Genomic DNA, 22,372 nt, shown 5'->3' with positions numbered 1-22,372 from the left:
ATATTATCTTCCTCATAACTACTTCATAGGGGTACTTGAAAAGTAAAAAATAGTTATTTGAATATTGAGTTATTTTACCCTCTTGTAAGAGAGATGATATGGAAAATGAAGGTGCTATTCACTATGGTTGAATTATAGCTCCCATGAATCTGATTTGAATTCATTATTACAAATGGGCCCTCTTGGCCAGAATCACTTCATTACAATTATCTGCTGTTGGGTTCAAAATGTTCTGTGCCTCTCCATTAGATTAGATATGACAAGAATCTAGAAGTCATGTGTCCGAATCAATACCCACATGGGGAAAATGAGCCCAGGATACTCAGTGTGGTCAGCTGGTGTCTATTAAGCCATCTCAGCAGAATGGATGATGGCCAGCTGTGCTTTCTTCATAGGCCTTAATCTCTTCTAAGTTTGCCTGAGTTCCTCTGTGGGTCCACATCATCTATGTACATGAACATTTTGAGGGGCTACGGTGAGATAGAGGCAAGGTTGTTGCTGTAACCGTTCCACTCAGTGGGAAAAGTTCCCACCAACATACTGGGTTTTCTTTGTGTTTTGCTTTTGTTTTTGTGTTTTTTTATTTCAACAGCAGGATAATCAGTTTTGCTGATACAGGCTTGCTGATCTGGGATTATGCTTAATGGCTCTTTTCTAAAATGTCCCTGCATTTTCATTTGGAGTTCTGGGCTAATCCATTCAAAACCAAGTATTTGAGGTTTAACTACTGCCAAGGAATAATCTGAGCAGGGGATTTTGCCAAAGCAACCTGGGCAGTAAAGTTTCCACAGATAAAGTTCTGTTGTTTGCCTGGGTGTGTTTCTGTACTTTGCACCCACTTTCAGCTCCTTTTTCTGTTATGTAAATTAGACAATTTTGAGTAGCCATTAGACTATTTAAAACAAATGCATGATTTTTCCATTTCAATGTTTCAGTTGCCTAAGCTGAATAAGGACTGGGAGAATGCAAAGGCATTCCTCCTGGTCTGGGAAGACAAAGACATTAAAAGACACTCAAGCAGGGACAGGTCCATAAAGGAGCTCTCAACTAGTGGCACTAACCTAGTTGGAGTTATCTGGGATGCTTTTAGAAATTCCACTGCCAGGCTCCCGGATTGATGATGTCAAAATTCCTGGGTTTGGGCATGGATGCAGCCACTGAAGGCATCTTTTCCCGTATTTCTAATGTGGAGCCAGAACTGAGAACACTGCTTTAAAGCCCTTTCTGGCCCTAGAGCCTCTAAGCAAGGCTTATTCAGTGTCCCTGCTTCCCAAGGAATCATCTAGCCCATGTGAGACTGCACCTCACTGGCTATGTTAATGCCCTAGAAAGCTCTGTGTTTGGGGGCTAGGCACCTGGGGTTGACTCTTGCTCTACCTCTCACTAACTCCACAACCTTGAACACTTCAATTGAATTGTATACATATAGGAACAATCTGTCATACCTGGTCTGCATTATCAGATGAAAGGAAGCATATGGGTTGTTTTACAAGCCATGAAGCAACATATATGTGCAAGTTATTACTAGTACTAAGTTGAATTCCTCAATAACAACTGACAATACTCTCAAAATTTTTCAGTTTCATCAGCTCCATCTTGTTCTTCTATTCCCACACTTACACACAGCTTTAAAGTGTATTAGTCTTTTCACAGTTCTACCCAGAATCCTTTCTGCTTGTGGTCAAGAATTGCCCTCATCAGAGTTCCAGTAACTCTCGCTGCAGAACTCTGTTCTAACAGTTACATACTAGGACCTGTTATTTTTCCATGTCTGGTTATGGTTAGTCTGGGGACTTCTGGAGCTTAGGAGCTGTGCCTTATGTATTGAGTATAGATACTGTGGTGAATACTAAGGATTAAAAAAAGTAAGTATTGGTTTAATGCTTTAATCCATCTTAATGGGAAGCAACCACTTCCAGTATATTATTATCTCTACAGCAATGTATCTAAACAATTTTATTGTCTTTAAAATATGATCCTGGGACATTCAGGCACAGCAGTTGGTTAGAGATCTTGGAGGCTTGAGGGACTTTTTGGATTCCACTCAAATCACTTGCCAGAGGGGACAGTTGAATCCACCAATGATGGCAGTCTGATCCAAACTATGCAAAATCTTCACTATCCCTGAAGGCAAGACAACAAGCAGGGTGGCAGAGCTAAGAGCAGTATTACTACTGCTTTTGTGCAGCAGTGGAGGAGCACCAATACTACTTGGAAAGCACACCCATCTCTGTTGAGATTTACCTTGTGGGACCAAGGAGATACAAAAGGCGAGGAGGCAGCAGGGAGGTTGCCATGTCCTGGGTTGGGTCACAGCTGCAGAATCTGGCAGGCCTGAAACAGCAAGGCTGGCTTGACTCTGTGTCACTCTCTAACGTCTCTGATTGGTGGGAATGTGTCTGCCTCCCCCAGCACACACCACACACACACACACACACCACACACACACACACACCACACACACACCATCCTACACACACTCTCTCTCTCTGAAGTAGGCCATGGGAGAAGATGTTTTAAAGCAATAGAAATACATGCTCCATGGCTTTCTGAACCTTTCTGGAAAACTCAGCAGCTCTTATCTGACCCCTTTGGGTAATTGTTTAACCTTTTTTAAGTAAAATTTGACCCTTGGGCTCAGTTTAGCTCTGTCTTTCTCATTTCCTTTCCTTCTGGTTTCTAAAAAAGGACTCTGCCCTTGGCCCACTCACTGTGCTCACTAGGTGGCTGGTTCTGAGGGAGCTGGGGAACCTGTCTGGCAGGCTGTTGTTATGGATCTGATGGGACCCGGCAGTGAGATGCAGTGGAGAGGAAGAGTCAAGTAGGTCTCATTTGACCTTCCCAGGGGAGGACTTTTAAAATTACTTATTATTAATGGGAAGCTGTCTTCAGTCATGAGATGAGAAGAGGGAATTACAGTCCAAGACATCTTTAGGCTGGTAAAAATTTGCATAGCTTAATAAGTTAGGAACCAAATGCTAACTTTTCTTCATTTTCTTACTTCTTTTTTTAACATATACAAGGTAGCACCGAATTATTTCAGGTTGGTATGTATTGTTTGCCCTGAATGAAGATGCTCTTGCTCATGTTAGGTGTAATTGGAGCTCAAGTTTGCATGAAACGGGTTTGGGGGAGGGGTGCACTCTTTTCATCTTGGTCCTTTCTCAGGCCCCTGTCCTCTCCCAAATAAATGACACTACCTACTTGGTGCTTTTTATACCCAGGTGTATTTTCTTTTAAGAAGTGAAAATTGAAGATGTGATGTCTAGGCTGCTCAGCACTGCCTAGCCTAGACTTGTGTCCATAGCTTTCCTGGTAGAGCAGTTTAGAGAAAGGAAATGTCTGTACCTTTTGCCACTATAGGATACTACGGCAGAGCCTTCAACAAAATTTGCAAGAGCGCAGGCGTGAGGGAAGTTGTGGGGTGGGGATGTGGTGATGCTATTGAAACAAACAAAAGCTCCTATTGTACATGGCTAACTCTGTGTCAGATGCCACATTAATTACCTAACATTTCATGTAATTTTCAAACCATTACAATCCCTATTAACAGTCTAGGGGTCCAGGTTTAGAAAAGTTAAACCACTTACCTTTGGTCACATCATTATCATATGTCAGAATCTGCGTTTGCTCCTAGAAGACCTTTACGCTTCTTTCCAATTTCATAGTATATCCCGCCTCCCCAGATACAGAGGACAGAGAAAACTTCCAAATGCCACAAGCAGAAATAAACCAAATATACCATTTCTGTTCCTGAAGATCAGAAAATCTGCATTTTAGTTGAAGGCTGCAGCCCTCTGCTATCTCAGCTTTAGAGCCTTCTTGCTTCCAGGGACTTTGCTCCCTCGCTCGCACTCAAGTGAATCTCATCTATTACTACTCTGAGGCTGGAAATGATGTGCACTGCAAACACTGTACAACATGGCACCCGCCAGAGTCCAATGCACTGTCCAGGAGACCATTGTTGCTCATGGCTTTGAACCTGCCCTAAATGTTGTACTATCCTGTTGCTTGACCTCCATAGTACATATGGAACCTCAAAGGGCCTGCAAACTAAGACAACATAAGCTGGTCATTTCTTGGTAAGAACTCAACAATGAGACCTGTGAAGAAATGAGTGATGCCAAAGTATAGAGGAAGGAGAAGTAGTTTGTTTAAGCCCTAAAATATGTCACTCCATTATCCTCCTTCCCATCCTTATATTCACGTTTTAATTTAAGACTTTGAACATAGAGAGTACAGGCCTTGCCACAGAATCATACCCCAGAGGAAACCATGTGACTAGCTTTAGCCCCCCTGGTCCCTGGAGCTACATAATACTTAAATCAAAGAGATGCTGAAGGCCTTGACCTGGCTTCCTATAAAAGTGCTGATGAACAAAATTTTTAGAAATTGGTTTTGAATATTAAACATTTTCAGTGGGTCTGAAGATTTATGGTGTCTCAATTAACCAAGTTTCCATTGCATAATCAGAATAAAGAATGTTATCAGTGGCTGTTAAGTTTTCTGGCTAGTCCACAGAAGACAATTCAACTCACAATTACCCAAAATGCTATATACCAGCAATGAAGAATAACAGAAAACAACGTTGTTGTAGAAGTAATTACGCGAAAGAGAGAAAAATGAATACGATAATTTTCTATTTATTGTGAATGCCATGCTGAAAAAAGTAGGTGTAATTAGAGGAAGATAATATGGAAACATTTTCTCAAAGACATTTCTGAATAGTTTCCGAAGTTTTGGAGTTCATTGCATTGTTTCTATTGAGCCAAATTTAATTTTAAAATATGTAGCTTTTTTTTTTTTTTTTTTTAAAAGACAGAGTTTCACTCTTGTTGCCCATGCTGGAGTACAGTGGAACAATCTCGGCTCATGGCAGCCTCCACCTCCCAGGTTCAAGCGATTCTCCTGCTTCAGCCTCTTGAGTAGCTGGGATTACAGGCATGTGCCACCATGCCTGGCTAATTTTGTATTTTTAGTAGAGTCCAGGTTTCTCCATGTTGGTCAGACTGGTCTCGAACTCCCAACCTCAGGTGATCCACCCACCTTGGCCTCCCAAGTGCTGGGATTACACGCAGAGCCACTGTGCCTGGCCACTTTTGTTTTATTTGATTCCTGTATGTGTTTGTCACTATTCAGATGATTGAGGAAATTTTCATAAATATTGACAAAGGAAAGAAGATGAAAGACAGAAATGACAAAAATGGAATTATACATGAAAGGAGAGAGTAGCAGAGAGTTGTTCCAGAAATAGAAGTTGAAAGAAGGGAAAGAAAGGAGCTATAGAGGAGGGACAGTATGTACCTGTGAGAAAAACAAACAAACAAAAGGCCTAAAGTGGAATTACGGAATAGTCAGAGGTAGAGAGAAGGAAGAAAGTGGCCAGATAAGAATGCCTGGGCCCCATGGTGGCTCTCACGCCTGTAATCCCAGCACTTTGGGAGGCCGAAGTGGGTGGACCACCTGAGGTCGGGAGTTCGAGACCAGCCTGACCAACGTGGTGAGACTCCATCTCTACTAAAAATACAAAATTAGCTGGGCGTGGTAGCGCATGTCTGTAATCCCAGCTACTCAGGAGGCTGAGGCAGGAGAATCGCTTGAACCTGGGAGGCTGAGGGTGTGGTGAGCCAAGATAGCGCCACCGCGCTCCAGCCTAGGCAACAAGAGTGAAACTCCGTCTCAAAAAAAAAGAATGCCGGGGCCCTGCTTCTGAGTTTCTGGGACATGAGCGCCTCTTCTCTGACTGTCCAGGACAACACATATCCTGTTGTCCAGCACCCATTCTAAGTCGAAGCAACAATATTAGAAGGATCAGTTCTCGCTTGCTGCTACGTGTCCTGCGTGTTCTGAACCTCTGTTCCCACCTGCCCTACAGCTGTAAATCTCCCTCTTGTCACTGGGTCTTAGTTCCCATCTTGCTAATCCATGCTGGACTTACCACAGGCCCTGGGTGACTGGGTACCCTGCCTTGTCCTGCCAGGATCTCTTCTCTGAGGGTTGAAGCCTGCCCTTGACCCCACTCTGACCGGCCTAGTGGTTCCAGGACTTTCAATGCTTGCTGTCTGCCTCTTTACCCAAAGGATCTTTTTGGACACCATCTCACATCCAGGCAGCATGGGAGCTCTCGGCCAAGTGATGTTTGCTTATGTCTACCCTGCTCATGTGCAATTAAACAGTTTATTCTGAGACACATGGCATGTGTCTCAGGTATCTGTCCACCTTGACCACCCACTAACGTCTCCTGGTTGCTATTTGGAACCTCCTGTGTCGGAGAAAAAAAAGAGTCACCATCTGTACATCCAGGGAATTGAATAAGTCAGGGATTTATTAGAGGGGCTAGACTCACACTGAGATATTGTGTGTAAGGCACCCTGTATAAGAGGGAGGAATTACAGAACTCAAATTTGTACTGCCCTGTGCTTTTGTATGCCATCTCTAAAGATATTCCTCTTCCCATTGTCATTTTTATTGCTTCTCCCATGCCCTTTGTTAAATGCATTAATATCATCTATTTATCTTATGTTCTCAGAGTCCAACAGAATACCTAATGCTTAGTAGGTGCTCTAAGTTTTTTGAAAAGATGAATGCTTCTCCTTTATCGCTCTCTCTCTCTGTTTCTTCTCTCTCTCTCTCTCTCTCTCACACACACACACACACACACACACACACATCTATCTTTTCTAATGGAGATATTCTTACCCATGTTGAATAATTAGTTACAACCATAGAGTCTGGCATTTGAATCCTAATTGAGATACTAATATCTCCATAAATAGTTGGTATTTCACTTGTCCTTTCTCTGCTTGTTATAATTGCAGTATTTGACAGTTGCACAATATCACTGAAGCGACAGGCAGGATATTCTGACCATTGGCAAGGGAGGTATACCTGCTTTCTCCCCTTCACCAAGGTCACATAATAGAGGCTGGCACATTCTGGAAGAATATCTGTAAATTCCAGGGGTTGGAAAAGTCAATGTGAGTCATCTCTAAACATTCCAGAGGGCATCTCAGGGTGAAGGGATTCATGCACCCATCTACTTGACCCTCTAAAATGCAGCTGCTTCTGTCACAGGCTCTTGCTATGAGGTCCCCGAATAGGTATCAGCAGCAGGCCTCCTGCTGTACCTGTGCAGTGGAAACAGTTAGAATGTTCTGGATTGCATGCTCTGTTTTATGATGGGCTAGTCAATGGGTGCTTAGTGAAATGTAAGATCAAGTATAACCTCTATCAAGAAGTTAAGAACACTGACTTTACAGTCAAAAGGTTCATTTCAAATCCTAACTCTGGTACTTAGTGACGGTATGTGGTTGGACAAGTGATTCAATTTTTCTAAGCCTCAATTTCCTGGTTAAAAAAAAAAATAAAGACTGGATATCCACTTCACTGGGCTGATGGGAGGCCGTAAATGATATCAAATTTGTAAAGATCTTGGATTAAAGTCTTACATGGCAGCAACAGCACAATAAACAGTTGCTATTAAGTTAAATATATATATTACTGAATTCACAATTTATCCATGCAGCATTTATTGGGTACCCATCAGCACTATTCTAAGCAGTATGGAAATTACAGTTAAATTAATTCTAGACTTTCTTCTCTGAGCATTCACATATGTTAAATAAGTGAATATGTTGGCAAAACACAGATCCCACAGAATGGGAAGGGGGGATGGAGGAAGAGAGAGGGATAAAAAGACAGGGAGGAAGACAATTTGCTTAAAGTAAAATGCACCCATATTAGCATTCACATCAGTATACTTGGACAAATATATTTACACATGTAACCACAATTTCACTAGATATAGAACATATTTGTTACCCCAGAAAGTTCCTCCATACCCCTATTTTTATTGTGGTAAAAACGCCTAGAGTGTATCATCAAAACTAGTTTTAAATATACAGTTCGGTGGCATTAAGTACGTTCACATTGCTGTGCAACCGTCACCACCATCCCTATCCAGAACTTATTCATCCCAAACTGAAACTCAGAATCCATTAAACAATAACTCCCCATTCTTCCCTCCCCCAGAATCTGGAAATTACTATCCTGTTACTATTATTACTATTCTATTCTACTACTTTTCTTTTTGTCTCTGTTTTGACTGCATTGGGTACCTTGGATAAGTGTTATTTTACAGTATTCATCCTTTTGTAACTAGCTTACTTATTTATACATATTACCTTTAAGGTTCATCCATACTGCAGCATGGGTGAGAATTTCTTTCCTTCTTAGGGCTGAATTCCATTTCATGTATAGGCCATGTTTGTTTATCCATTCATTCTTTGATGGACGCTTGGATTGCATTCACTATTGTGAGTAATGCTGCTATGAACATAGGTGTACAAATACCTGTTTGAATCTCAGCTTTCAGTTCTTTTGGTATATGCCCAGAAGTGGAATTGCTGGATCACATGGTAATTGTATGTTTAATTTTTGAAAGAAATGCCACACAGTTTGGTAGAGCCATTTTATATTCTCACTAGCAATACACAAGAGTTCCAATTTCTTTACCTTCTTGTCAAACTTTTTTTCTGTTTTTATTATGTTCATTAATAGTGATTTTAATGAGTGTGAATTGGTATTTCACTGTGATTTTGATTTGCAATTCTCTATGCAAATTGATATGCTTATTGACCATTTGTATACCCTTCTTTGGAGAAATGTCTATTCAAGTTGATTGCCGATTTTTAAACTGGATTGTTTCTTTGTTTCTCAACTGTTGGAGTTTTATATATTCCGGATATTGACCCTAATGAGATATATGATATATGACTCACAAATATTTCCTCCCATTCTGTGGATTGCCTTATTATTCTTTTGATAGTGTCTTTTGATGCAGAAAAGTTTAAAATTTTACTGTAGTCCAATTGATCTTTTCTTGTTTTTTCCTTTTGTTGTCTGTGCTTTTGGTATCAGATCTAAGAAGGCACTGACAAATCCAATGTCATGAAGCTTTTTTCCTATCTTAAAAAAAAGACTCTTATAGTTTTAACTCTTATGTTTAAGCCTTTGATCCATTTTGAGGGTTTTGTGTGTGTGTGTGTGTGTGTGTGTGTGTGTGTGTATGGTATAATATGAGTCTAACTTCATTTTTGTATGTCAATACTCAATTTTTTCAACACCATTTGTTGAAAAGACTATCCTCTCCCCATTGATTGGTCTTGGTACCCTTGTTAAAAAGAAATTGAGCATATATTCAAGGGCTTATTTCTGGGCTCTTTATTTAATTTCATTGGTCTGTATGTCTGTCTTTATGCCAGGAACACATTATTTTGATTACAGTAGCTTTGTAGTAAATTTTGGAAGTTAGGAAGTTTGAGACCACTAACTTTGTTTTTATTTTTCAAGATTGTTTTGGCTATTTCCAGTCTCTTGAGGTTTCATATACATTTTAGGATCTGTTTTTCTATTTCTGCAATGGAAGAGGTAGATTGCTTTGGATTATATTATCTTAACTATATTAAGTCTACCAATTCATAAACACAGAATGTCTTCACTTATTTTTGTGTTCTTTAATTTATTTCAACAATGTTTTGATGTTTCAGTGTACATATGACTCTTTCACCTTCTTATTTAAGTTTATTCCTAAGTATTTTATTCTTTTTGATGCTGTTGGAAATAAAATTATTTTTTGTGTTTTCAGATTTTTTAATTTGTTTATTAGTTCTAATTGTTGTACATGTTTATGGAATTTTCAGAGTTTTCTAGACATAAGATTATATCATCTGTGAACAGAGATAGTTTCACTTCTTCCTTTTTTGATGCTTTTATCATCTTTATTTTTATTTTTGTTTTTTTGAGAGAGGATACCACACTGTCTCACTCTGTCACACATGCTGGAGTATAGAGACACAATCATGGCTCACTGCAGCCTCAACCTTCCGGATTCACGTGATTCTCCCACCTCATCCTCTCAAGTAACTGGGACCACAGGTACAGGCCACCACATTAGGCTAACTTCTGTATTTTTTTTTGTAGAGACAGGGTCTTGCCATGTTACATAGACTGGTCTCAAAGTCCTGGACTCAAACTATCTGCTTGCTTTGGGATCCCATAGTACTGGGATACAGGTGTGAGCCAATGCACCCAGCCTATCTTTTTCTTTATCTCTTCAGGCAGAATTATCAGTGCTATGTTACATAGAAGTGATAGAATCAGACACTTCTGCCTTGGTTCTAATCTTAGAAGAAAAACTTTCCATCTTTTCTCATTTGGTATGTTGAATATGTTTTAGGAGAGGAATTTTTACATATGGCCTTTATTAAGGTTACATACTTTCCTTCTATTTCTAGTTTATTATTTTTTATTATTATTAAAGGGTGTTAAATTTTGTCAAATGCATTTTCTGTATCAATTGAGATGGCCATGTGTTATGTTGTTTCGTTTTTTCCTTCAGCCTGTTAATGTGATGTATTCATTGATTGATTTCTGTATGTTGAACCATCTTTGCATTGCAGAAATAAATCTCACTTGTTATGAGTATAATTCTTTTTTTAATATGCTTTGAATTCACTTTGCAGATATGTTCTGAAAGATTTTGGCATCAATATTTACAAGGGACATTGGACTAGTATTTTATTTTTTTATAATGTCTTTGTCTGATTTTGTCATTGAAATAATGTTGGCTTATAGTGTGAGTTTGAAAGTGTTCTCTCCTCTTGAATTTTTTTGAAGCGTCATAGGAGAACTGTTAATTTTCCTATAAATGTTTGATAAAATTCACCAGTGATGCTATCCGGTCATGGGCTTTTCTTTTTTGGGAGGTTCAGATTTTCAATTTCTCTGTGCTTCAGTCTTGACAGACTTGTGTCTTTCTAGAAATCTGGCCATTTTATCAAGGTTAACAAATTTTTTGGCACATATTTCTTCAGAGTTCTCCTTTACAATTCATTTTATTTCTATAAATTTAGTTATACCATGCCCTTTTTATTTGCAATTTTAGTTATTTGAATTTTATTTTTTTCTTAGTCAATCTAGCTAAAGTTTTGCCAATTATATCATTTTAAGAAAAAAACTCATGATTTCATTGATTTTTTCTTTTTTCCCATTCTCTATTTTGTTTATCTTTCCTATAATATTTATTATTTTCTTTCTTCTGCTAGTTTGTGTTTAGTTTGTTCTTTTTATTTAGTTCCTTAAGGCTTAAAATTAGATCGTTGAGTGTTTTTTTTTTTTTCTTTTTTGATGTAAGTGTTTAGAGATATGAATTTCTATCTTATTTTAACACTGCTTTTGTTCTATCCTGTAAGTTTTGGTATGTGTTGTCTTCATTTTCATTTGTAATAAGATTGTTATAAAAATTTTTTTATTTACTTTTATTCATTGGTTGAGAGTGTGTTAATTTACACGTATTTGTGGATTTTCCAATTTTCCTTATGCTGTTGTTTTCCAGTTTTATTTCATTCTAATTAGAATAGTTACTTAGTATGATTTCTCTCTTTTTAAATTTACTAATACTTATAATTTGCTTTAACATATAATGTATCCTATAGAATGTTTTATGTCCGCTTGGGAAAAATGTGTTTTCTGCCTTTGCTGAGTGGAGTGTTCTGTACATTTCTGTTATGTCTAATTGGTCTATAGTGTTGTTCAAGTTCTTTATTTCCTTATTGATCTTATGTCTGTTTGTTATATCTGTTATTGAAAGTAGAGTGCTAATGTCTCCTACTGTTCTTGTAGCTCTATTTCTCTATTCAATTCTGCCAATGTTAGTTTTATTTACTCACATGCTCTGATATTTAGTATGTGTGTTTACATTTTTTGTGTCTTGTTGGTAAATTGGCCTCTTTATTATTATATAACATCATGTGTTCTTTTGTGAGAGTTTTGACTTAAAGTCTGTTTTGTGTAGTATCACATAGCCACCTCTGGTCTCTTTTGTTTACTATTTGTATAGCAAATACTTTTTCAACCTTTCACTTTTGAACTATGTGTGCATTTAAATCTAAACTGGGTCTTTTGGATACAGCATGCAGTTGGATGCTGTTTTTTAATCCATTCTGCCAATCTGCGTTTTTAGATTGTGGCGTTTAATACATTTACATTTAAAGTAATTGCTGATAAAGTAATCACTGACTTACTCTGCTGTTTTGTTATATATTTTTTCTGTATATTTTACAGATTTTGTGTCCCTCATTTCCTCCTTTACTGCCTTCCTTTGTGTTTAGTTTATTATTTTTTTTGGCAGGGATGCATTTTGATTTATTCTCATTTTATTTTGTGTATATTCTATAGGTATTTTCTTTATGATATGTCACCATGTTTTACACATAGGGCTTATATACAATACCTTAAAGTTAGAAAAAAACTGTTTTAAATTGATAACAACTTAAATTACATGCAAAAACTCTACTCCTTGACAGCTTGCATCCCCCATATGTTACTGATGTCATGAATTATTGGTTTATACATTGTGTACCCATGAATATAGATTTATTATTTTGTATAGTTTAATATTTTAAATCCTATGAAAAAATAAAATTGGAGTTATAATTAGAAATGACAATAATACAGGTTATTTTTGGTATGTGCCCTTATACTATATTTACCAGAGAACTTTATATTTTCATACAAATTTGAATTACTTTTCAGTTTCCTTTAGCTTTACCTTAAAGAACTCTTTCATATTTCTTGAAGTGCAGGTCTAGTGGTGATGAATTCCCTCAGCTTTTGTTTATATGAGGATGTCTTAATTTCTCTCTCATTTTTGAAGGACAGTTTTGCTGGATATGGATTTATTGGGTGACAGATTAGTTTGTTCATTTGATTTTGCTTTTTCTTTTAGCACATTAAATATAAAATCCACTGCCTTCTGAAAGGTAAGGTTTCTGCTGAAAACTTCACTGATGATCTTGTTGAGAATCTCTTGTAAATGAATTAGTTTCTTGCTGCTTTCAAGATTCTCAATTTCTCTTTTGTCTTTGACATTTTGTTATAAAGTTTCAGTGTGGGTATCTTTGGGTTTATTCTACTTAAATTTCCTTGAGGTTCTTATATGTCTATTTCTTTCTTCAACTTTGGAACATTTCCAGTAGCTACATATGCAGATAAACTCTCTTCCCTTTTCTCTATTTCTTTTCCTGGAACTCTCATAATACATATATTGGCTTACTTAGCAGTGTTTCTTAAGTCCCTTAGGATTTATTTCCATTTCTTCTTTCTTTAATCTTCAGACTTAATAATTTCAAATGATCTGTCTTCAGGTTCACTGATTGCTTTTACTGCTTGTTCAAGTCTGACATATTTTTAAGCTTCAGAATTTGTATTTGGTTGTTTTCTTCTTTTTCTATTATTGTATCCGTTCATTCATAGCCTAATTTTATGTATATATTGTTTTCATGATTATTTTATTCTTTATACCTTATACTTTTTTATTCTTTATTCTTTATCTCTTTGAGGATATGTAAGGCAGTTTTTGCAAAGTCTTTTCAGGTAAATTTAAAATCTACGTTTCCTCAGAAACATCTTATGGGTATTTTTTTTTCCTTTGAATGGGGCACATTTTACTGTTTCTTTATATGCCTAGTGATCTTTTGTTGAAAATTCAGCATTTAAAAAAACAGCTACCTCTTCAAGTCTTTGTAAACTGCCTCCATGCAAGAGAAGACCTTCACTAATCAGCAGGATGTGAAGGCTTAACTTCTTAGGCCTTTTCTGGGCATATGCCTTTCCTGGGCTTGTGTGCATCCTTTTTTTTCCCCATTCCTCTACATACATGGCTATTTTTAAATGTCTTAATTTCCCAGAGTCTTACCACAATTTCTTTTCTCTTAAATGTTCTTTTTTCTCTGCCAGTAATCTCTTGCCTTAGAAAGCTGCAGGCAGGCTGCCCTAATGCATACCATAGCCTCCTCTTGCCTGAGATCCAAGCTGCTTTTGGTGTCTGGACTCTGAGGTCAGCATCTCAGAGGTCAATACCTCAGGCAGCCTGTAGCCGGATTAGACTGTTGCAAGTGCTATCTTCACAGTTCTCTTTATTTTGTGGAGAGGGCAGAGAGACAGGCTACTGTTTTTCCAAACTACACTGCCCCATACCAGTGAAGAGTGGGGCAGGGATGACTAAAAACTTCAGAAAATTTTCTCCCATTTCAAATAACATATCTTTGTTTTTTGCTTGGGTATTTGCTTGCTTGCTATAAATCTTTGACAGATTATTTCCCAGAGCTCATATGAGGTTTTTCTAGTCATTTTCTATTTGTTTATTCAGTGTTTTTGTGGAGAAAATGAGAGTTTGGACTTCCCTAGTCTGCCTCTTAGTGACATTTGCCCGCATGATCTTTTGAAGTCAATTCTCTAGCCCTAGGTAGACACTGATCTTTCCAGCACAATAAATCCGTTTTGTCTGTTCTAAAATTACACACAAATGGAATGATATTAACACTATATTATTCAGTATTCTTTTATATCTGACTTCTTTCAGTGTAATGTACTTGAGATTTGTACATGTTACTGCTTGTAGTGCATTCCTTTTTGAATATTCAGTAGCATTCCACTTTATGGCTATACCACACTTGTTTACCTATTGATGGGCATCAAATTGTAAGGTACAATGATATCTGATTATATTTGATTATAAGTTGTTTTTTGTTGAGATGGAGTTTCACTTCGTCACCCAGGCAAGAGTGCGTTGGTGCAATCATGGTTCACTAAAGCCTCAACATCCTAGGTTCGAGTGTTCCTCCTGCCTCAGCCTCCCAAGTGCTAGGACTACAGGTGTGCACCACCACACACAGATTTATTTATTTATTTATTCATTTATTTATCTGTAGAGACAGGTTTTGCTATGTTACTTCAGCTGGTCTCAAAGTCCTGGCCTCAAGCTATCCTCCCACTTTGGCCTCCTGAAGTGATGAGGTTACAGGTATGAGCCGCCATGCCTAGCCTAATTATAAGTCTTTATTAGGAAATATATTTTTAGTTTTTTTAGCAAATAGCTCAGATTGGATTTATTGAGTCATATGGTAGGTGTAAGTTAACCTAAAGATATGCCAGACCATTTTCCAAAGTTATTATGTCAATTGACGCTCCCACCTGCAGTTTATAAAGCCTCAACTTGCTCCGCAGTTTCATTGGCACTCGGCATTGTCAGACTTTTCCGTTTTTAATTTCATGGTGAGGGTAGAGTAGTGGGGAGAGGTGTTCCTTTTACTTACTAAATTATGTACGTGTAATGAACATTTAACATATTTCAAAGTAATTATGTGTTATAATTGTAATGTAAAAGCGAAAATGAAAAGAGAAACAGATGAGCCCAAATTGGTATTATTATATGATTACTGGTTCTTTAACATTGGGGCTACATGCTTAATATAACCAGAGTACAAAATCATAGTTTAGCTAAATCAATTGTTTATTACACTTTTCTGAATGTTTTTGAAACTGATGGCAGATTGATGCTATTTTGGATATTACTTTTGATTATTACTAATCTTGAAATTATTGGATCGATTATGCCATGTTTTGGTAGTTAATAGGCTACACATTTGCCTTGATTTTTTAAATAAGAATGCAATGTAGAGATATGTAATAATTTTATTTGGGCAAATACTATGTGCTGTTTAAGCAGCTGATTATTTTTTACTGTTTCTTTGAAGAGTATTCTTTTTTATTCATTTAGAAATAAAATATGTCTTCAAATCATAAAAAATTTTTGATTTTAGTCATTTTAGTAGGTAACAAGCAGCATACCATTGTAAAATTTAAAGTGCATTTTCTTGAGGACTAACAATGTTTTGTCCTTTTTATGTGTTTTTTACACTAGCGATCCATATGTCTTCTTATAGATCATGGAAGATTGATGTGCTTATTCATTAATGTATACAGTAAATATTTACTGAACAGTATATGCCTGGTGGCACAGGAGCTGGAGTTAACAACGGTGAACAAAACAGACCATGCCTTTGACATCTTTAGAGTTACAATCTAGGGTGGAAAGACAGGAAATAAGCAAGGTAAATGCATCTAAACACAATATCATGCTACACAGTGATGAGTGCTCTGAAGAGTAACAGAGTAGGGTGAGTGAGTTGAGAGGGATAAGTGTCTCTATTCTTGCCATGGTGGTCAGGAACCACACGTCCAATGATAGTGACATTTGAGCAGAAACCTGTTCAAAGTGCAAAAGTGAGCTATGCAAACCCCTTGTGGAAATGTTTCAGAGACAGGGATGGCAAAGGAACAGGGCTTATGGCAAATGTGTGCTCGCTGTGCTCTAGGAACAGAAAGGAAAGGCTGTGCCAGAGTAAGCAAGAGAGTGAGTGGTAGGGAGCAACCGGGAGTCATGGACAGAGACTTCTGCCTTCTGGTCTAACATGTAAGGAGCTTGGGGGCTGACTCTCCATCTTCACACAAGTGAAAGCCCTCAACACATTGAAAATCAACAACTCTTCTCAGATCTGTCAAAGAATTGAAGTCATAGAATAGGGCACCACCTTAAAAACTGGAGACAGGTAGATACAGAGATTCACTGTTTATTTTGGGTAGAAACTACCCCTGGAGTCAGATTCTTCCAGGAACTTTAAAAAGGACCATTGACTGATTGCTGAAGACTATGTGTAGACTAACTTGAAATGAAAAACTTTTCAATAAGTCTTTGAGGAGTCCCCACACTTTTGTGGTTTTTACCTCCAGGAGCCCCACCAGGTTCTCAGAGTGAAAAGGGGTAGGTAGAGCAGGGTAACCATATGGAAACATGGCCAGAGGATTCTGTTCTTCTTAACAAAAGCTTATTTTTGAAAGAAACTATTTTTCCTGATTACATTGTTTTTTTAACAGAATCTATCTCACTGCCGGATGGAAAATACTCTACCCCACACTAGCTAAAAAGCAAAAAGAGTTTGAAGAGACAGAGAAAACATTGGAGCAAGACTCACATATGGCAGAGATGTTATCACACTGGTGTTTTGAAATTACTATGCTTAATGTGCTAAAGGAGTAACGGAAAAAATGGACAACATGAAATAAGTGATGAGTAAGTTAAGCGGAGAGATGGACATTCTAAGAAAGAATCAAAAAGAATGCTAGAAAAAAATATTGTTACAGAAATGAAGAATGAGCTCATTTGATGGGCGCTTTGGCAGACTGAACACAGCTGAGGAGAGAATCAACTGTGTCTCCTGGAAAATATGCCAGTGGAAACCTTCAAAACTGAAAAGCAAAGAGAAAGACTTAAGAAAACAGAACAGAAAATCTAAGAACTGTGGAATAATGACAGAAGATGCAATGTATATGTAATTAGAATACCAGAAACAAAAGAAAGAAAGAAAGAAAGAAAGAAAAGAAAAGAAACAGAAGAGATATTTGTAGCAATAGTGACTGAAAATATCCCAAGATTAATGCCAGACACCAAACCACAGTTCCAGGAATACTCAGCGAACACTAAGAAGGTAATGGCAAACAAACAAACACAAACATAAAAAGCCTGTACGTAGGCATATGATTTTCAAACTGAAGAATTTCAAATGCAAAGACAATAATTTGGAAGATACTAGAGGGGAAATACACCTTATTTATAGAGGAGCAGGGATAAGAATTATATTGAGTTTTTCTTTAAAAACCATGCAAGCAAGAAAAGAGCAGGGTGAAATATTTAAAGCATTGCAAGAAAAGAATCATCAGCATAGATAAAGACTTTCTCAGACAAAGAGAAATTGTTCAGATTTGTCTTCAATAGACTTGCCTTGCAAGAAATTTTAAAAGTTCTTCAAGCCTGGTGCAGTGGTGTGCACCTGGATTCCCAACAATGTAGAAGGCTGAGGCAGGGAGGATGATTGGAGCCCAGGAATTTGAGTCCAGTCTGAGCAACAACAGAGACCGAGACCACATTTCAAGAAAAGGAGGAGATGATTAACTTTAGCTAGTTCTGATAATACTGCAGCCCAATCCATCCTCCATCCCAAAGCATTTACTGATGTAGCTGACTCTTTAGTAATCAGATCATTTGTTTATTGTTACTTTCTCTTTTCTCTCTCTCCATCTTCACATACACACACAGATACTTTTTTTTCCTTCAGTTGATGGTAGTTTCTTGAGGGCAGGAATAGGATTTCAATTTAATTGTCTCAAGTAACTTCTATGATGCTCTGCAGGGCATGTTAATAGGGTGTGTTTAATAGAGGCAGGTGGATTGAATCTATCATTAGCCCTGTCTTCTTTTCAGTTGCATAAGTGGGTGCAATCAGACATGTACATATTTGTGACCATAACAAAAATGGAAATAATAGTGAACATGAACAACTTTTGTTTGTGTGGTAATTTTCAGTTTGTTCTTTCTTCCTGAAAAGTTATTTCCCAACCTCTTTCTATATATGGCGAGTCTCTCTCATCTTTCAGGTCTCTCTCAAATGTTACTTCCAATTTGTTAATATTTTCTGATTTCCCTCTCACCTTTATCTCAATGGTTTCTAAGACTTCCAAGCCTTTCTGGGCATTATACTCATCCTGGAAGAATTTTTAGAATACAGATTCCTGTACCCAGCCCCAGAAATACAGAATCAGGAATGCTTAGATACAGATCCACGAGTCTGATTCTCATGCCAGCAAAACTAGTTTGGTGCACTATTTTTTTGAAAAAAAAAAAAAAAAAAAAAAAGTGTCTGACCTTTTTAGTTTTTTCTGTTTACCGGAGCATGCAGGGGGAATGAACTAGTTCTCGTCTCACACCCCCAGAATGTATATATTGTTAACTGTAACATAATCTTGCAAGTTATCTGGCCATACTATTATTATTATTATATATTTTTGAGACAGGGTCTCCTCTGTTGCCCAGGCTGGAGTGCAGTGTCACAATTGTGGCTTACTGCAGCCTTGACCTCCCAGACTCAAGAGACCCTCCCATCTCAGCCTCTAGAGTAGCTGGCATGCACCACCACACCTGGCTAATTGTTTTAAAAAAAATTGTGTAGAGATGGGGTCTCTCTGTGTTGTCAGGCTGGTCTCAAACTGGGCTCAAGAGATCCTCCCACCTCAGTCTCCCAAAGTGCTGGGGTTACAGATGTGAGCCACTGAACGTGGCCTCTCCCACTGTGTCTTCCCCTCACAGGACTTCATTCTTGGGAGGGAAAATGATTAATTCACCTCTGTATCTCAAGTTGTGAGTACAACGATTTTTTGCTTTACTTTTTTTGTTGAAACGTACCAAAAAACCCACTCAAACTATTTAAATGAAGAGGTAGGCTGTGTTATAAGGACCATGGAATGCAGGGGACTGAAGACTTTTGGCTTCTGAAAGGCAGGGAAGCAGGAACTTGACACTTCTCAGAACAGAGGCAGCCACTCTAACTCTGCTGCCTTCCCCTTTCCTGTGGGCTTGTGGTCTTATTCCTGTTTTCCCGCACACATGCTGCTTTTGCTCCTGTATCTTGCTCTGCTTGCACAGGGTGGAAGATGGCCATCCGACCTCTTTTGGCTTCATAGTTCTTACAGTTCAAACAAGTCTCCACAGATTATCCAGTATTTCTCTGTCTCATTTCCAAATTTCTGAGAGATTAAATCAGATTGTCCCAGCTTGGGTCGAGGGTCCACTCCTGATCCAATTCAGCTAGGGTTGGGGCAAAAGTCATGCCTCAGGATGCTTTTAACACCAAGTGACAAAATATAACATTAAAGATATGTACAAAATGGTAAAATCTAGTCTCCCTCAGGTGCTAGAGGGAGGCAGTTCCAGGATTGGTTTCCGTCAACTAAAGTGCTGACATCAGCACCTTTAATGGCTACAAGATGGCTGCAGCAGCTCCAGACATCACCTAGCAGGAGGAGCTAGGGGCCTGGAAAGAGGGTTTCAAGCATTCCTTCCTTCCCCAGGATGCTTGGATGTCAGCAAGTTATTAGTGAGTAGTTGCTGCTGGGCTGGCAAATAGTAATGTCCACAAGCCCCATTGCACAAATGTGGCTCCTCCACATTGTGCTATGGCTGAGGGCCGTGGAGGAGGAGGTGGTCAGAATTCTCAGAGAAGGATGAGCATGGCCTGGAAGGGCCCATGGTGGGTGCTTCTACTGGATTTAACACACGTGCTATAAAGGGACAAACCAAAGAATGCATGTCTCTTGTGTTCACTATGCTGTGGCCCTACCCTGATCAAAAGCCAAACACGGAGGCAAACTGATTTTCCAAGATCACCCATGATGTCTGCAGCCATCCACATCTTTTACAAAAACAAAAAAGCCAAGGGAAACAAGACAAGAAACACGAAGGTTCCAGGCTGCCGAAAGGAAGTTTTAAACAATCCCACACAGTACAATCGGGAAAGGAAACAGCCGTGGTAGAAGGAGATGGAAAAAGAAAAAAGTGATGAAACGAGGCCAGCGTCTTGCGGGGAGCGGAAGACCGCAGGGGGAATCAGACACAGTGCGAAGTGCTGGAGCTGAGGGGGTCAGGCGAGGAAAACTTCTTAAATCAAGCCGAGTGCAGGAAGGGACTGGCTGGAAGACAGGAGGGACAAGGTGTGGGGAGGAGATAGCCGAGATTAATGAGCTCGGGCGACGCTAGGCGGGCTCCTGCCGGCCAGGCCGCGACTTGACAGCACGAGCCGGGAAGACGCCCCTCTCTTTCGAGGTCAGTTATTTATTTATTTTGTAACGGAACCTAACAAATTCTAAAACCAGATAAATCTAATTACCCGTGTTTTGCCTTCAGGGAGTGCGAAAGATTAATGGTGGTATTTTGGCAGTAGCATAAAAAGAAATAGGAGGTAATAACAAGAAGGGCTCGTAAAGCGCCCGGAGAGCTGGCTGCATCTTTCTCCCATGGGCCGCGACTGTCCTGGGGCCACGTGTGCACCCTGGCTTCGGAGGCAGTGGGCGGGGCCCAGAGAGACCTTCCTGTCCTTCTCCACAGGGCTGCAATCCAAGACAGCACCCAGAACACCCAGTGCCCTTTTAACTCGTGCATCTTTTCACGCGCTCTTTTGCCCTCTCCCACAAACAACAGTAACTTTTAGTTCTAGTGTTTAGAGTGACCGTTGTCTCCACTCTACAGATGAGGAGCCTGAGGAAGGGAGAGGGGCTCAGACTCCATTCTCCTGTTGCTGTCTGTGGTCTCCTGTGCTTTTCTGTACTGCCATTAGGATAACCGCTTCGAGAGGAGTTTACCTGGACACCGTAGTGCAGCTGGTGCCGCTTACCACACTCCAGGTTGCCTCTACTCTACTGGGATAGCGAAGCTGCATGAGGAGCCCCGAGAGGGTGCAGTCGGTTTGCAGGAGTCTCCTTTTGTATTTGTAGTTTTGTCCTGTGAAGTTTCATTGCGTTAGATTCCCATGTCTTCGCAGCAAAGCTTTTGACATATGAAATGTTTCTTCCGAAATGCCTTGCTTGATATTCACACATTCTGCTTTTTAAAAAATGTAATTATTTTTATTGAGATATAATTCACATATCATAAAACCCACCCTTTAAAAATGTACAATTCAGTGAGTTTTAGTATATTCGTAAGGTTGTGCAATCATCACCACTATCTAATTCCAGAATAATTCCATCCCACTAATAGAAACCCCAAACCCATTAGTGGCCACTCCCCATTTACCCCTTCCATGTAGCCCCTGGCAAATTCCAAATACTTTCTGTCTCAATGAATTTGCTTATGCTAGACATTTCGTATATGTGGACTCACACAATACACGTGCTCTGCTTTTAGCTTGTCTTTTATTTATCCATTCTTTCATTCACTCACTTCCTGTCTCATTCATTCTACAAATGTTTTTTGAGCTGCTGTCTTGGTTCAAGCATTTTTTAGGCACTGTGGGTGGAGATGAACAACATGGTCTCTGTCTTTTAAAAGCTCATAATTCCTAGGTGCAGGGACAGAAGCAAGCAGTTCAACACATACGGTATGTGCTGAGCTCCTCTGCAAAGGGGCACATGTATCATCAGGCTCTACCTGATTCCGATGGTTCTGTTCAGAGTTTCTTCATTCCTAGGACCAACACTGACACCAGAGAGGCTTTGGGAGCTGCAGTCAATCGCCCTGGCACTCAGCACTGCTTTCTGTGATGTTAGCCCAACTCTAACATTCGTCCCTAACTCCTGAGAACAGATTCCACCTAGCACTCTCATTCTAACCACTTAGGCTAATAGTTCCTAGACTTCAGCCTGTGTCAGGGTCATGTGGAGGGGTTGTTAAAACAGCCTGCTGGGCTGGCCTCAACCCAGAGTTTCTAACTCAGCAGGTCTGGGTGGATGTCTGCAAATGTGCATTTCTCACATGTTTCCCGGTGATGCTGTTGCTGCTTGTCCAAGGACCCCTCTCTGAGAGCCACTGTCTTAGAACATGCCTTTCCCTTGTTGGTCTCTGTCCTGGTAGCCTGCCTAGTAAATTAATTTCCCTGAAGCTAAAGCCCTGCCTTTCTCTTGCTAGTCTCTTATCAAGGACCCA

General features: G+C 39.1%; 1 protein-coding gene and 1 long non-coding RNA gene across 12 annotated transcripts in view; both read left to right on the top strand.

The window, feature by feature from the left end:
- Positions 1 to 22,372, top strand: part of OPCML (opioid binding protein/cell adhesion molecule like) — a 1,160,549-nt gene that overhangs the window by 604,833 nt on the left and 533,344 nt on the right. The gene's annotated exons all lie outside the window — the stretch shown is intronic.
- Positions 14,862 to 17,267, top strand: LOC105714979 (uncharacterized). Its single transcript, XR_001106941.2, has 2 exons — positions 14,862 to 15,953; positions 16,777 to 17,267. It is a non-coding gene; the product is annotated as an uncharacterized LOC105714979 (long non-coding RNA).

This window comes from Aotus nancymaae, unplaced genomic scaffold (genome assembly GCF_030222135.1).
Source record: "Aotus nancymaae isolate 86718 unplaced genomic scaffold, 86718_ANA_hifiasm-v0.15.2.pri h1tg000012l, whole genome shotgun sequence".
NCBI classification, from domain to species: domain Eukaryota; kingdom Metazoa; phylum Chordata; class Mammalia; order Primates; family Aotidae; genus Aotus; species Aotus nancymaae.
The sequence above is the reverse complement of the archived record's forward strand: the minus strand, read 5'-3'. Positions and strand labels throughout refer to the sequence as shown.